At 37.3% G+C, this 18,299-nt stretch overlaps 1 long non-coding RNA gene across 1 annotated transcript; it reads right to left on the reverse strand.

The window, feature by feature from the left end:
* Positions 1-4,246: 4,246 nt before the first annotated feature.
* On the reverse strand, positions 4,247-16,064 carry LOC139115669 (uncharacterized). The gene is made up of 3 exons (XR_011548154.1): positions 15,719-16,064; positions 5,665-5,763; positions 4,247-4,566 (listed from the first exon to the last, which is right to left on the reverse strand). It is a non-coding gene; the product is annotated as an uncharacterized lncRNA (long non-coding RNA).
* Positions 16,065-18,299: the final 2,235 nt, after the last annotated feature.

Below are 18,299 nucleotides of genomic sequence, written 5' to 3' on the forward strand. Positions count from 1 at the left end.
ATGCATGCTTGAACGTTTTGATTAAAATACAAATAGGTACTGCACTGCGATAACCTTTTGTTGCTGCTCGTCTTCTTGTCCTTCAAATCTTGACTGTTGAAAAGGAATCGATTTTTTTTCTGTCTCGTTCCAGTCTGTTCTTTACGTCATTTACAATCCTCGTGAGAATTCGTTTATATTCGTTGAAAAAAAGTGGGTTGGTGGAAAAGGGGTGAGTAAGATACATCGAAGTCAAAGTTATATCATTGAGGTACAGGGCTGAAAGCTGCGCTACATGATTCAGTCTACTGCGCAGACTCCACTTTATTCATTAGCCAGAGCTGATTTTTTCCTCGAAATCAAGTTAAACATTTTGTAATGCCATGATTTGTTCCATAAGTCTTCTTCCATCGTGAATCTCATCATGGCTAAAATACATCCTAATTGTCTTTGTGTCCGCCCGTGTTACACGGCCTCTACTCGAATTATGATTATCCCTGAGTCCGAACTCGCTTTTCGTGGAAGAACATACATTTGTCGACTAAACCGGATAACAGTTGTACCAGTGATATATTACCATTAATCCTAGTTTGAGCGCCAAAGTCAAATTTCGTCATCTTTATAAATTTACCCTGGTCATGTTTTGCTAAATTTTGATAAAAAGCTGTAGCAAATGAAATGTGGCGTTCATTTGGTCCAAAATTATAAAAAAAACTTACATAAAAATTCATAAAAATTGGTGAAATGTTGCGCTATAATTTTGGCGGGCAAAATTACAGCACTCAAAAGGTTAAAATGTTGGATTATTCTATGTGCCGCTTCTCATACCTGTCCGAATTCGACAATTTTTCTCGCGACAAGTTTCGGATGGCCTTACAGTCGTACAGCTGTTGTAGTAGAGTTCGCAACTCACGAGTGGGATGTGTCGTTTTATATTTTGAGAACTTGGATCAACGGAAGGATACACAATAGACTAAGGAGAAATTCAAAGGTCTAGTCACAGTTGGCGAGAAGGGTAATAAGGTTACCGCATGTAATTTAAAATGGAAAAAATTAACAAGTGGTATTTGAGAACTATTTAGGTAGCCGACATTATTTACAGCCTGGAACTGAGGTCGGAGGAATCTGTGATGGTCACTCAAAAATTGAAAGCTACAAGGGGAGTTGCTGAAAATTTGAAGACAAATAAGGGGGGCTACTCAATTTTATGAAATTATACAAAAATTGTAGAAAAGAATGAAAAACACAATAGATTATAAAATAGTACAATTTTATAAAAACATGGTACAATTTGATGTCTGTAAATTGACTATCATTACTAAATCAGTAATTTTTCAGTTGATCTTTCCATGAAAAAATGATACAATTGCCTAATCAAGCATGAGAAACATCTACTCTCCATTTTATAGCGAACTGATTATTTTGGAGAATGTGTAAAGAAAGCTTATTCTACTTAAAGTAAACACTGGACCACCTCGATAACATATTAACCCCATCTTTTATTTTAAGAAAATCATTTTTCATAGTCCAAACACGCCTTTAATTAGCAATAGAGATTTCTTGTACCTTTAACCAAGTGTAAATTTAATCTCCACATCAATTTCTTATTTCTTTGTCTTGTTTATATTCCGTGTCCTCTTTGACACCAGTTTTGGCAATCCCTTGATAAACACAATGTTGCAGAAACAAAGTTTTGATACCCTATATGAATAAAATGCATAAAATGCATTCTATACATACAAATGATTATTTGATAAAGTATATTTTACTCTTCTAAATGTTGAACATAAAGAGGAGGTCATAGAGGAAAGGTTTTGCAGATCATACCATTATTAGTGCACAGGATCTAGGGCAAAACTGAACTGTTGTGAATTCCTCCTTTATTATCAAAGAAACATACATTTTAATTGACTTAAGTTCAATAACCATTTTGACATTAACCATGTCGTTTTATCAGACTTCGGTTTCATTCACCTTGAGAAATTGCATGGCTGGAGAGGTCATTTCTCCGGCTGTAAAATATCAAAGTTTCAAACAAATTATGAATGGATTAAGAAAAATACTGACTCTGACTGTTGGTCCATTAATATCCTTTACAGAAATGTAAGACTTGCAAATGATCGACACAATAAAATCGCAAATTTGTCATTCCTGCAGCATATTCTATGATCTGCAATCTCATGCAAACTGAGAACTGAGTGTTTTTTTCCAGGTACAAAATGTATTGTCATTGTTTGATTGTTAAATATTGTGATTCAAACACTGATCATGCAAAATAAAATTAATAAAAATATCAGCGTTCAATTTCATTTCAAACAGTTTTACTTAGCGCAAAACAAACTGAAATCGATGCGACAGGGGGACTCCCCCTCTCGTGCTCTCCCCTTGGGGATGTCCTATGTCATTTTCTAACGGTTTTACTTACAGTCCTTTTAGTAAGAAACGGAAAACACCTCTTAGATTGCACCAGACTGAATCATTGCATTTCATCAGGTATCAGGGGGTCAGGATCCGGACATGCACTCACGTTTTCCTGACAATTTTTGACGTATGAGGGCGCCCAGCAAGGGAAAATTGTGTGCAGATCCTTACAACGGTGTTCTCTATATTCATGATCAGTTTTTTCAGCAGATCAGATTCGACTTTTAGTTCTACTTGATGTGCACAATCCAGGGTAGCCAGGATAAACAAAGAAACAAACAAACAAATAAAAAGATAATCACATAACTATAAAGAATAAACAAACAATTATATAAATATACGAGAAAACTATATACATGCAACATTCAGTATGCGACGGCTATGAGTAGTGGCACTGAATATTGAATATGTTGCAAGTGTTGTTCAGTCAGTTATTTCGATTTTCAGTAATTTTATTGTTTTCTTATATTTATTTATTTATTTGTTCATTTGTTTGTGTATCCTGGCTTCCCTGTGCAGTGGTACAACTACTCCCCCTCAAGTCATCGAATGTGATTTCTAATGCTATGGAATAACCCTAAATGACTCTATGAAGCGACAATTACGATGTATTACAGCCTCAACGCTTTCACCATGGGCATTACACTGCCATACAGGAATGCACGCTTTTGAGTTCAACCATAAACAGTACAGACGAGATTCATTTCTATGATTTCACTTAGTGTGCCTTAAAAAGGTAGAATGTTTCTTCCCATATTCTGAGAAACATATCCGTCAGGGACTCAGTCTGCTGGGACATACAACAATAAAATTATAAGAAATTGCATGGCATGACAACCTGTACGAAGACTGCTGCCTATTGTAAATTTGTAAAGTCACTGCAGAGTTGGAGAGGCATTAGACTGTTCACAGAATACACCCAATAGTCATTTCACCAAACTAAAGCTTTAACCTTCATTTTTTGTTAATTACATTTTATTTAAAAAATCACATTGTACAAGTGATAGAGTCCATACAAAATTGTAAGACAATCCATGCAACCAGCAATAATTATACTTTACAAAACTAATTCTCTTATATTTCAGGAAAAAGGCCAAAAAGTCGACTGAAAATGATGGGAGCATAATATACCAATCCCTTGTAGTGTAGGGGCTGATAAGCAAGCTGCAAAAGTAAACCTTGTTTGGCAATGAAATTAAAACACCCTCTGTATGTCCTTAGGGTAAGATTTTGTCTTTGACAACTAAATATCTGATTTGAATACAGATCATGTGACAAAAAACAAATAATGTACTTTCTATATGTATGGGTACTGAATTGACTTGCTTAAGAATGAAGACATTGAAATAATGATATGATGGCAGCACTACTTCAGCTACTGGTCATCCATGGTGGTTGTTGTTGGTAGTTTCATGGCAGTACTCCGGCACTGTACTTGACAATAACCAAGCATTCAAACACGACATGCAAATTGAGTGAAACTTGCATAAGTTTCAGTGTCCAGTAGAAGTGAACTTGAAGCCAAATTAATTGTCATAATAGGTTACTGATACATTTCACACCATTTGCTCATTTGTATCAACTGTAGTTTCAGCATTCAGTCTGTCAACATGACCTACATATTGGGTGATATCTACTATGATCAGTGACCACTGATTCAGGTCCTGTCATGCCTAGCTACCAACAAATCTACGGTCAAAAACAAAAACTAAGTTAATTTTAATGCACTGACTTTCAGGTAATCATTCTAATTTTAAATTTAACCAATTCAGAGTAACGCAACTCTCCTTTGTTAAAATTTTCCTTACTTGAAAATCCCTGTCAGGAAAATTCACATGCCAACAGCTTTTTGGTCATTAAAAATATTTTATTTCAGTGTTTGTTTTACAGCGACAAAATTTCTCCTTCACAGAACAAAGTGTCATTCCAATATCCTACTCTTCCCAGCCAAGGAGTACTTATCCTTCTTTCCCAAGTCAGGAACACTTCCATATCTTATGATCAGAAGTCGATGGATAATATCTGGCTGCACTTGTGTCCAGTATCTCCTGTCTGTATTTCACTTGTTCAATTGCAGAGTGCAACCTTGACTCCAAACCATCACGCCAGATAGGAGTACCATTGACCATTCAGAAATTTCTCTCACTAAATCTTCATATTCTTACTCTGAAAAAAGAATATGTATTACGGTTTTCAACGAATCACACACTGCTCACATATACCCAGCTACTATGGTCACTTATTCTCCACAAGCATCTTAATCAAATCCTGTGAAGGGAAATTCGCTCTTTCACATTTTGATAGCATTTGTGTCAAAAGTGACCATAGAGGGCGATCTTCACAACAATAACAGGTTGATCATAGGTGAAGAGTACAATGTATCACAGGTCCCTACAGGGAAATACGAAATGCACTCTTTATTTTGATCGGCTCACGTTAGTGTACGTGATTACATGGATTCAAAAGTCACCATAGAGGGCGATCTTCACAACAATAACAGGCTGATGATAGGTGAAGTGTAGTGTACCAAAAGCACCTGAGGTGAACTTGAAATTAAATTTCTTCGTTCACGTTTTTTTGACAGCCTCATAAATTCAGCACCTGGATCTATATTTTGACAACTATGGTGTGGGAAAACCAGCTAATTAAGCTTGTGCCTAGCCAGCCTCTGGCACCAACCTGCGATACTATGCAAGAAGCTAGTAACAGTACTGCGACTCGCCATTACGCCACTCTCGACTGTCAACAATTCCAGAATTGGTACCATCATGATAAGATTTAGGGAAAATTTGACCAATGACTTGAGATAGAATACACCTCAAAGACACATTTTCATGAATCTTGAAAATAACAACATTACTTGAGTGGGCTCATTTTGAACCCTGTATTTTAATATTTTTGTGATAACTGAAAATCTAAGTTTTCCCATATGGTTAACACAGGGATAGCAACCATTTTGAATTTCAAAAATCGGTAAATTGTCGGTTACATTGTATTTGTTTCTCCAGTGTCAAATACTGCATGACACCACTGATTTTTATTCTTGATTATGAGAGAAAATAGTTCAAAGCTTCCTTAAGAAAAGTATGAGAAAAAATTTTGGACTTTCTGTTTCTAAGCAGATATTGCCTTCATTGAAGATTAATATTAAAGTAACATCCTGAATTCTGAAATTGCCTACTACATTTTATCTGTCACAAGTATAGTTCATGAACACCGTCAAAGAGAGTAGACTTGCAGTGAGAACAAAAATTTCAAACTAACCTGTTTCTGGAGACAATCTTTAAAAGCTTGGAACTCCTTTAGACAATCATCTTTCTTCACATTGCTTTTTCTTGTAACACACTGAGCATACACTGTCGCCTGAGAGAATGAAAATTCATGATTTTGACATTTTCTGCTTATTCACATAAATATGGAGATATCTAAAACTTTTGTTCTATTGCTGCCGGAAAGCAACATTCAAGGAGGGTAAATAAATATTATATTGGATCGAAAAGGTACCAACATCCTCTCTTCAAGATATACTCACTTCATTTTATTCGGAAATTTAAATCAGATGTCATCTGTTTTAGCACAATTCTCACTAGCCTTTCAATAAAACAGAGAGCCCTGACATTGACCATGGGTTTGTAACTAAATACTTGTGTAGCGTTTGCACACTTCACATTGGTTGTTTGCCGGCAGACATTCAAACAAATGTGATCACTTTGTATCAGTGATTTTGCCACAGTAGCTGCATCCTAAGCTTGACATTTGAACTGTAATTTCCCTAGTCTGGACATACAAACAATCATAGATTTCAGCCCAAGGAACTTACATCCCTGTATGTTTAACCCTGTACGTCATGTGTATAAGAAATACCATGTCAGCAATGCTTACACCACATAATTCCATAAATATGAGCAGAATACAATCAGGCATAAGTGTACTGCAACTCCCCCTGCCCTAGCAATGTGCAGCAGCTCGGAAGGTTATTCTGATTGGTAGATTGAAATTCAGGCTATTCTCTACCTGATTGATGAATTTCAGCCAACCAATTGACTAAAAAGCTTCTGAGACATTATATTTGGGGAGCCAAGTCCCTTTGGCTAGCTACATTAATACAACTACACTATCATTAGGGTGGCCAAGCCATTTTTTTCTCTTGTTTATACACACAGTTTAAATGGATTTTTAGCAAGAATGGGGTAGAAGAAGAAAAATAAAAAAAAATTATGCAAATAGCTGTATCTAATCAAAAGTTATGAATTTTTAAAGCAATAAAAATGCCATTTTTTCGCGGAAAATTTTCGGCAAATTTTAAAATTATTTCAATGAATGCCGATTCTTTCAAGTTTGGCAACCCATAATTTTTTATTTACTTCACATGGAATCATTAAACTTTGTGTCTTGCGCACAGATTTACCCAATATTACGGAAAAAATCAAGATTTGACTGATGCACAGTCTTGGATTTTGAAACTGTGAGTGTTGAAAATTGAAAATATTTTGTCTGACTTAGTCAAAATTGCGGTGGCACCGTATCATCGAAAATGGATGGATTTTTATGTTTTTATGAATTTTGAATTCACATAACTTAAAAACTAGAGCTCACAATACAATGAAATTTTGTCACAATGTTATTTAATAACACTCAATTCTAACAAATCAATTTAAACTGCCAATTGTCATTTAATGCAGTTCATTTTCAGCCATGAAATTGTAAGAAATAGCTGTCCCTAACTTCAGCCTCAGGCAGGCTGTCAATGGTGTGTCAGTGTGACTGCCTTCCGCCGCCATCTTGAGTCACACTGTACTGAGGTCTATGAATGAACACGATTTTGTTTTTATGATTCGCACTTGTGCTCGTGGACAGATTTTCGTTATATTTCACAGAAATGTTGGAATGATGTTTAAAAAGAGCATGCTACAAGTTTTATGGCAAAAATATGTATCTAAATGGGAAAATCTACACCGAATTTACCGTACTCACTTTACCTCGTGTTTGCTGGCTAAAATTCCCAGAATATTACAAAAACTCACCATAACATGTAAATGGGATGGTCTGCCACTTCCTGGCCAAGTTTCACAGTTCTATGACAGCGTGCACAGGGCCCGAAAGCAGTTCCGTTGCGAAATAGGTATTGACTGGATTCAGAAGTGCGTGCCATGAGCGGCGACCGCTTGAGCGCTGTGGCCGGTCAGTACAGAGTGGCATTTTTGGAGAGGAAAAACACTATTTTCTATCATTTTTTCTTCAGTTTTTTAATGAAACCTGCCTCATACATCGATTTTAATTGGTAATATCCATTTTTTCAGTAACTCAGCTACTTATTTTCAGAAAAAATGGCGTTTAAAATTTCACGAAAATCAAATTTCACTTTCAGTGTGCGTGAGTCGCGTATAATGTCGCAACATTTTAGCTTAACTTTGGCCACCCTACTATCATGCCGTGCACTTGTACATAAGGCCCCCCTCAGCTAGCTAATACAGCTTCTTTGTTCTGGCATGCACTCACAACAATTTAATTTCACCAGTGTGGTCTGTCATTTTTAGCTGAACACCGGACAAATTTGACCAACTTTGCTCGTGAAATTTAGGCCAGCTATTTTCCCAATCAAAGATGTCCTCATCCATGAGGAAGGATATACCATCTGTGAACTACCAATTACTCTAGTCACCTGTGATTTGAAAAAAAAAATTGAACACCTTCCTCATACTGATCAAATTTATATGAATTTGATAACTAAAACACAGAGAAAGAAACTGACATAGTCTGCCATGCTCATAATCAGATCAGAATGTCTTAAACCATGACTTTCAATCCTTTCAAGTGCTTTGGACTTTTTCACGTGCCTTGTCTCAGGCGACACAGTGCTTTTAAACTGGCAAAGATAAATATGAGATTTCAACAGAAGTACAATTACAATGTAATTGAATGAGATTCAGAAGAACAAAACATCAAATAGATTTACTGCTGCAAATCTGGCCAAAGTTGTATCTTCCATTCACAGGAAGTCAGCGTCATCAATTAAGTTCTGATTTCAGGTTTATTCAAATGCCAACAGCAGTCAATTAGGGAAGTCACTCCGGATATCGTCCTGACATCTATCCTGATTAGAAGCCAGGATAAATTTCAAATCAATACGTGACCTTCTCTGAATGTATGATGGATAATTTCCTCAAGGAAGGTGCAGTTGATGAAGCTTGCATTTTTTTCCTCTTGAATCAGCAATTTCCATCGATTTACTACCTTAGATAGATTCTGGAGACGATCTTTCATAATTTCCAAACGAGAAAATGACAGTAAACAATTTGATGCTGTTTGATTCACAGGCCTCATTGACGCTGCAGGGAAGAAGTACATTGTATCCTTGGTGACATCTTTCCAAATAACTGAAGTCTGCCAATGCATCAATTATTGAACAATTTCACCCTAAGAATGTAGATCTCCTTGGCAAGTTTAGATACGACAGAATCAAGACCTCCAAATCATTCAACTGTAGACTACATACTGGCTGACATACACAATGAGAAAATTCATGTTAATTTTAAATTTTATGAAAGAGTTAAGATTCTACGATTGATAAGTATGCTGGGCTTGAAACTAGCAGTCATCTTTTCGTAAATGTCACCTGATTTTTAAATTTTTGACAGGCAAGTTCAGTTTCCTGTAGTCCCAGCTGAAAACCATCTAATCAAACCGTGCAGAAATAGCTTCCATCCAACATGGACACAAAACTTGAGAAGTACATCAGATTATGTGGCGTTTTATTAGCTGAATATGGGTGGTTGAGTGGTACTTGCCTTAAAAACTTACTGATATATCCGTCATGGAAACCTTAAACTCTTCTCTTTCATTATCAAGAATGAAATGAGGGTCAACATGCCAAGTTTACGGTTCAAGCAAAAAAATCACTTGATTGAAATTTACTAAGATGGCTGCTGAAACTATTCTCACTATTCTTAGTACTCTCAGGTATTGATTGAAGTTTGCACAAACAAAAACATTTTTTTAGATGACAAATGGAACTTGATAAGAATGGACAGCAGCCCTTGCCCTCCCCCCACCTCCAAAACAAAAATTTAACTTCAAAACCTGCAGCTATTGACTGGATTCTCTGTGTAGGTCTTGCACTACAGTTTCAAATAATGCTAAACCTTACCATTGCTGTAACCAGCCATGGTGTTGGTCAATCTGTGGACGAGTGTCATTTAATACTAAGACTGCCTGTATTGGACTTCGCTAATTTGCAATTTAGAATGATCAATCAATGTAAATGTTCAAAGACATTAGAGTGGTACAGGTGAGTCGTACTTCACCCAGTTCACAACACGACGCCGAGCTAGTCATTTATCATGAACAACAACACAGATCATTTAGATGTCAACATGTTAATTACACTGTGTTCACAACGCACCAAACATATCATAAACTGTCATTGTCAGGTATTGCATTAAATGTTCTGTTTGTTGAGTTACATTTGAATGGATACTACTGGTATCACGGCGTCAGACTTTCAACTATCTTATTGGAATATTTTTTTCAATGTGATGTTTTCATTTGTTTATTTACTTTTTGCATGATATCTGAAAAGAAACAGCCTGATTTTTTGTGTTTTTTCACAAAATATTTATGAAATGCGAGTAGACTACATCTTGAGACAGACATTTGGACCTTCAACAATTTACAATACTTTGTGTGCTATTTTATGGGCTAATTTTGAAATCTGTGGAGTAAATGAAGGTTCAACACTCTTGTTTTTGGCCAAAATCTTAATTTTATTTTTTCCCCACAGGATTAACAAAAATACAGCAGCCATTTTGAACTTAGAAATTATTACCTAAACTTTAGAGATATTCTAACTTTGCATATCTCGAAAGTTTAGGTAATTTAGTTTTCCAGTGCCTTGCTTTTTTCTTTTGATTATGAAAGCGAAGGGATTTAGGGTTTCCTTGAGGAAAATTTGAGTAAACTTTAAAACTTTCTGCTTCAAGGCATGTACCTTAAAATGCCAGTTGATGATGCAATTTTTAGTTCTACTCACAAAGTAGGTCAAAATGTCTCTAATTTCGCTCATCAACACAGCATCTACACAGCTAAAAGTCTGCAGTGATGTAGCATAACTGGCCAGCAACTGCACTGCAGCATTTCTGTTACATTTCAGCTATGTCAGTCATGTTACATGCATGATCCCTGCAGTACTGTTACAATGCATGCTGGAACATTTGTGCAGCACACATGTAACACTCCTGTACATGCAGTGCACCATACCTGAAACATTGCTGTTACAGCAATGTAGCATGACAGCCCCAGCATGTGTGGTGCAGTCCAGAAAGGACATTGATGTTACATGAGTGTACCTTTTATGAAACATCGCTGTTGCAGCATTGTACCATGAGAATCCCAGCACGGATGTTCTAGCCCTACAAGCTTGGGCACTCATGTGACGTGAGTGTGAAGTCTAACAAAGATGTTCTTTTGTTATCGATGTGTTGGAAAAATATTGAAACTAATCAAAGCAAACACCTGGGTAAGATTTTTAGAAATGCTACTCGGTCCTATTCGGTCGAAAGACAAGGGAAATCTTCTCACCCCTAAATATACCACTAATATAGGACAGCGTTCAGTGAAATACTGTTTATCTGACAGGTTTCTTCTCTCTCATGTATATTTTCTACCACAATGTTTTATAATGTATGTACTTACATTGAGATAGAATTTATTTCAAATATCGAGGATAGGTCACAATGTTCAACATGGCGCCCTATGGCAAAATGATAGATTCAGCGATTGTGAATGGTAGGGGGTTGGACTCGATTAGTATGATACTATTTTCTAGTCACTACCCAATTTAATAATCCTTAATGTGTCTGTATTTTTCTTTTTCTTCTCTGTTCTATTGGGAATAAAATATCGTTATCCTTAAATGCATCATTTTATAATCTTGTGCAATTTTCTTTTGAATTTCTGTGGAAGTTGTGTGAATAATTACTTTTGATATTTATAAAAAGTCAGATGTTTAATCAAATTATTCTTAATGGTTTCTTACAGTCATATGGACAGCATCATCACTGCTTCTGGGGATAAACTGGATGTCTGCTGTGTCTATGTAGTCAAACCATGCCAACCAGCTAGATACGACCGCTTTAATTGTAAAATTTTCAGCCTCACAGAAACCATTGATATATTTCCTGCACACAACATTGACAGATTAGTTTCATTTATTCATTGTTGTGAATATACAACATGTCGTACAATTCAAAACGATAAATTTGTCCATGAAAAGCAATACAGGTATTTCAGATTGAATAGGTTTTACCTTGGCTAGTCCATGTGTTACAACAAAATATTCAAGGAAATTGTCCACTTGATATTGAATCAAATCATTTCGGAAATGGGAATCTAATCTGTATACATGTATGCAACACTTACCTGTAGCTAGTGTAAGGGAATGATTCATACAATAAAGGATGATAATTGTTGCAATGATAATGTGTTTGTAGATTTTGTTGTATTTCTTGTTCAGCATCACAATATTTACCAGGATTTATAAAAATAAGACTACTCTATTTTGAAAATCGAATCAATTATTTCAATGAGGAGTTTACATTCAGAAATATTGCTAGCACAATCACTTTTCAAAGGGCTTTTAGTATCCCATGGTATATGCCTAGCAAAGGTGTGTGTTACACAAATGCTGGCACAGGGATGTAGCATGAATGCACCAACAGTCCTGTTGCATCCATGTAACACCTTGGCTGTGACATGACTGCTGCTACTGGGCTGTTACATCTATGTGCCAGCATTGCTGTTACACAGCTGCTACATCACAGTCACATACCAGACACAGCTGTTGTGCTGCATTAGCGAGGTTACTTTACAGTTACAGTGATGTGCAGCATGTATGTACCCGTAATGCTGCAATAGTGTCACATGGCTGTCAAACTTTGGTTGTATTGCATGTGTAACATGCTCTGTTATTGTTTACATTGTAATTCTAGTCTGGAACCGGAATTCACTTGTCAACAATAACAATGCAGTCTACACATGTACAGACTGAGTTGACAAATTAAGCCGAATACTGTGTATCTCAACATGCTTTTAAGGAGCAGAACAAGAAACTGTAGCTGACATTTGAAAAAATAAAAATAGTGAAAAAAATCATCAAAAGTTACTGTTATTGGCCCTTTGATATGAATGACATTAAAATATTGTTACCATCTTGGCACATGTAAATTTCAAAGTAATAGATTTCTCTTTTGTCTCTGGTTATTTTTCTGAACAATTTTCCGGATTTTGACATCCACAGTTATTGATAGTTTTCGTATATGACACATATATGTATCCTGCTGAAGTTTACTGTGGTTCCTGAGACCCGTTACTGGGTTTCAGCATGGTATATTCGAAGCACTCATATAAGAGACAACAGAAATTGTACAGAGGTCTACAGTTCATATACCGCTGATGTATTTTCTCAAACATTCGCAAAATACTAGCTATGCCGAGATTATGCTTTCATTCAAATGTGTTGAACCAAGCCCTCCATACCATGCTGTGTGTTCACGGTGGTGGGAGGCCGTATAACGCCGGAAACACACAGCCCGGTACACAGGGCTATGTTGAACCATGGATGTAACATCCATGGTTGAACCAAATGGCATGTCACCCATTCATTGATGGAGAGCTCTGTGATTTCTTTAAATTTTGAATCACATGAGCGTTACTTAAAAATCTGAAGCAAGGAAGTCTTTAAGTCTATGATCTGCAGCAGATTGTTTCTGAAAAGTAAAGTGTACTATGGGAGGCACAATGTCAGATTCTGAAGTCAAACTGTGTTTCTTTGGGACCTCCTTTGATTGGAGGGTCTGTGTGTCTGGCTGTAGTGCCAGTGGTAGCCGAGAAACTCTGCGAATTCAGTGATCCATGGTATGCATACGGTGCGATACGAGCTCATGAATATATGACCTGGAGGATGTAGTAGAGTTGTAGGCTCGACCGACGAAAGGCTCCTTTTAGTGTACGCTTGGTCTGTGATAAACCATGGATGTAAAATTTTTTACATCCATGGATAAACCTTGTCTGTGATGGAGCAAAAAAGGTTGGATCCCCTACTAATATTACTTCTATTTGATTGTTCATTGCAATCAAATAAACATCCGTATTTTTAACTTTCATAAATAATGGTATTACACACGTGTTCGACGAATTGATCATTTGCATGATTTGACAATAGTATGCTATAAAAATACCGTCAAGGACAGTGTGCTCACATTCCGTTTGAATTGGTCCATTCCAGAAATATTTAAACCAGGAAAAACAAGAATGACAAAAGCAAATAAGGTCTCCAACTTAGGTACTGGAGGTCATCTTTAGGAACATGCATATCAACTTCTATAGCAATGGGACAAGCAGATCCTAAATACATCAGTTCTTGTATGTCTTACATAGAAAAGTTGCAAAAATTGGTCCGCAATGAAAAAATTCACCTAAGCTTTGTTTTCTGGATCAAATTTTCCTACAAATTGATACCAAATATGACAAAATTATGTTCACAGCCTTCAAAACTGTCTCACAACACATCCTGGGTTGGTGTAGGTCATTTAAGGTCACAAACTGAGAAAATTAACTAAAATATACAAATTTTGGGGTTTCCCAACACTTTGAGCAGAAAATGTATCTAATAACATCCCTCGGGACTTTATACCAAATTACAAAGCTATCAAACAAGTAATTTTGAGAACAAGTTTTCTTGACCAAAAATGACAATATTGTCTTAAAAATACAAATTTGTATATTTCAGGACAATTTCCACATATCTAACTATTGTCATCTCTTTACGTCTGTGTACCAAATACAAAAGCTGTCTGTCTAGGGGTTTAAAAAGAAAATACGGTTTACGATTTTTTGACCAAAAATGACAAAATTGCTCCAAAGTAGTAATTTTCCTAATTTTGTCATAATTTCAACAAATTAGAAGTATAACACCCTCACAAAGATCCAACCCAAATTTGAGAGCAATTGGGCTGGCGGTTTCAGAGAAGAAGAATTTTTACTGAAAATGAGAAAAATCACCAAAAAATTCAGTAAAAATACAAAATTAAGGATATCTTCACAATATTAATAAAACTGTATAAGGTTCACCTAAGGTACTTGCACACAAATTTTCAAAGCAATCAAAACAGCGGTTCTTGAGATATTAATTCTTGACCATTTTCACATTTTGTAAGCTCATTTGCATAATTTTGGCAATGCAGACTTCATTTGAACAAAATCCCATCTATAGCCCAGGATGCATCCACACACCAAATACCAAGCTGAAATGTGCAGCGGTTTGCGTGTTTTTGATGTTGACGGACATACTGTACATACATACATACATACATACATACATACATACATACACACATACATACAGACGCCATCGACTTCAGCTTATACGATAAACTCACTAAAAATTGATTCCCCCCCCCCACAGGCGCTTGGCACATGCTTGGATAATAATCGTATTTAATATGTAGAATGTCTATATTGAACCTGATTATTCAATAAAAGAATCACCCTACGCGATATTAGTGTAGGCCTATAGGCCTACACGTTGACTGGCATTGTACCTTTGGCTGCCTGGCTCGGGCATGGCGAACGCACTGCATAATCATCAATGTGTAGAATGTCTACATGACTTCATTATTTATAAAGAATAACGGTACATGATATTACTGTACATGTCGGCTAGCTTAACCGAACGGCTGTAGAGCTCTGCGGGGCTTTGGCCCGGCTTTGCCCTGTTGTCCACTGCTGCACCTGTCTGTGCAGCAAGCATGCAGTGGACAACAGGCCAAAGCCGGGCCAAAGCCCCGCAGAGCTCTACAGCCGCTCGGTTAAGCAAGCTGACATGTACAGTAATATCACGCACCGTTATTCTTTAATAAATAATGAAGTCATGTAGACATTCTACACATTGATGATTATGCAGTGCGTTCGCTGTGCCCGAGCCAGGCAGCCAAAGGTACAATTACAATGCCAGTCAACGTGTAGGCCTATAGGCCTACACTAATATCGCGTAGGGTGATTCTTTTATTGAATAATCAGGTTCAATATAGACATTCTACATATTAAATACGATATTATCCAAGCAATGTGCCAAGCGCCTGTGCCCCCCCCCCCCCCTGCTTCGAATATTTAGTCAGTAACGTCCCTTGCCACACTTGCACACCATGCAATGGGCTCGATCATATCTGTACAGCAGCTCGTACAACAACTGCAAGGCGCCCAGGAATGGTGGCACGTGTAGTTTACTTGAACTATGTTGAGACTACGCATGGATTGAGCTTACCTCTTTTGTACATGCGGAAAACAACTTGGGGAAAGCTGCGAGTTTATTCCGTGCAACCTGCCAACTATTGCGACCAGACATCATTAAAAGAGTCCGGTGTTTGCTTGGAGCGACGAGGCAGTTACCTTGCTAATGTTCGTCACGTTCCTGGGCATGCATTCCAGCGGGCCCACTTCGCCCGTAAAATAATGACAGTTGTTAAAATAAAATCAACTTAAATACATTCCGGTTCTGATTTGCTCTTCCAGTAGTACACAAACGGGTAATTTTCTGCTTTTACCGATCAAAGAGTCACGTACACTTGAAACTGCCCCGAAGTTACCAGCTGATTGCAACTTCCTGTGTCGATGATTGCATGAGGGCGCCCTCGACGTTTGTCCGGTACCAGTGAGAGCTACCTCAGTTGACCCAGTGCGCGGGTACCCGCGCACTGGGTCAACGGGTTGGAATTGAATTCGAGTACATACCACTCGCTGCACTGTTTCAATTTTAAAGCAGTCGACAGATCAATAGTATTGTCGTTTGAATTAGCGTCCTTCTAATAAATATAACATTCCATAAAGAAAAAATTACCGCTTCATCGATCAAAAAAATTGGTCTAGGTACACTGCTCCTGACCAAAACTGTTGTTTACAAAAGTCAGTCATGCGAAAGCCGACATAGATGAACGTAACCTTAGTCAAAGGAGAACCAAGCAAATTTTAAACAGCTGCTGATGTTGCAGAGTATTAAATACGATCTAAATTCGTCGCTAACAACAGAAACGTTTCTGGTTCATTTTCTCAGTATATACACAGGAGTGTTTCCTTGCATTTTCCGAAAAGTTAGCAGACTCACTGTCGTCATACCTTTTGTACCGTCCGAAAGCGTGTAAACATTGAAGAGAAGGAAAGAGATGGGAAGTTTACTTTTCGTCATCAACCATTGCTGTTTCTATTAGATCTATGTTCAACAAGTTCCATGGTATGAAAATGAGGAGGAATTTTAGGGGCACTAGTTTCCAATTTACGTTTTATGTATAATTTATGTTTTACAATTAATTTTACGATTGGTTGGGTTTGAGGTTTGTATTTTGTATCAACACACGGCTGTATAGTACCTTTATCACTAGTGAATTTCTCTCTCTCTCTCTCTCTCTCTCTCTCTCTCTCTCTCTCTCTCTCTCAAACTTTACAGATGTCCTTGTGGGAAATTACAGTGCTGGATGCTAAAAGCATAAATAATAAATAATAACGCGGATTACTTCAAGTGCAAAGCGATTATATATATTACTTAAATTTCATGCATCTTGCAATTCGCCAAATTTGGTCTGTATATATATATATATATATATATATATATATATATATATATATATATATATATATATATATATATGTGTGTGTGTGATCATGTATGTATATATGTGTGTGTCCCTGTGTCTGTGTGTCTGTGTGTGTGTGTGTATAAATTACTTCAAGTACAAAGTATCAATATGTGTTACTTAAAGTTTCCCGTATCTTGCAGTCCTCAGACATACTGATGCGTTGTAACTTCGTAATTCATGTTTGTGTACAACGCTCTGCTTAGGCATTAAGCACTGTAATTTCCCACGAGGACATCTGTATATATTAGGCCTACAGCTTTATTACACGCATATTGGATAGGGGTCTCAGCGAGAAATATCCAACATCGTCGCGTCATGTATATACGTGCAAAATTTGTAACGGACCACACATATATAGTAGGCGGGAGGGGAACGGGCTGGCATGGCTGGCAACTGTAAGAGCGGGGGACAGGGAGCCTGCTTTTGTGCTTCAGGGCTTGCCTTTTGGAGGGGAAAGGACGATGGAATTAGATACCACCCCATTTGCAATGGAGTGAAACAGTTCGGAGATTTTTGGCGGCGAGAGGGGAAACGGAGAGATTGTCTAGCGGGGGTAAGGAGATACTTGCAGTAGAGGGGAAATTTTTCAAGTTGAAGCCGAGGTCTGATGGCAGACCCGCTGGTGACCTTACGTGACATCGTGTGTTGAGCTTATATTGCTAAATACCAATCCAGAAAAAAACAACGATAAAATGATAAGGCACGCTATGCCACTTACGAACCTTTTCTTTTACATAAATACACATCAATTACTTTAACCAGTGTGGGCTCTCGCTGATGTACTATACTTGTAGAATGCATTATTGTTTGCACTTTACATACACATGCTAGCGGAATCATTTGCCATACCTTTTAACTTTAATTGGACCATTTTTTTCAGACAACACAAACCACTACTCCGGTTCTGGAATGTATTTTTGTGCGTAAAAGACCATCCAAAAACACCTGTGGGAATATGTAGAGTTCTCAAGTTTCGGTTTGAGTGCTGCCAGTTCTCTACTCTCATTGTTGAGAGTATCCAGTGGCCCCGGCACTGCCTTGCAAAATCCATATACGCGCTGTGTCGTTGCATTACTGTGCCATACCCTTTTTCACAATTGTTAACATACAAAGCACTCTAAAAGGTCTTGTTTTATCCTACACCTTGAGGCAGTGCCTTATGAAAGGTAAATTAAATACCTTTTTTCGCCTCATGAAGACTTTTGACCTAGGACA

Source organism: Ptychodera flava, chromosome 17, assembly GCF_041260155.1.
Source record: "Ptychodera flava strain L36383 chromosome 17, AS_Pfla_20210202, whole genome shotgun sequence".
In the NCBI taxonomy this organism is placed as follows: Eukaryota; Metazoa; Hemichordata; class Enteropneusta; family Ptychoderidae; genus Ptychodera; species Ptychodera flava.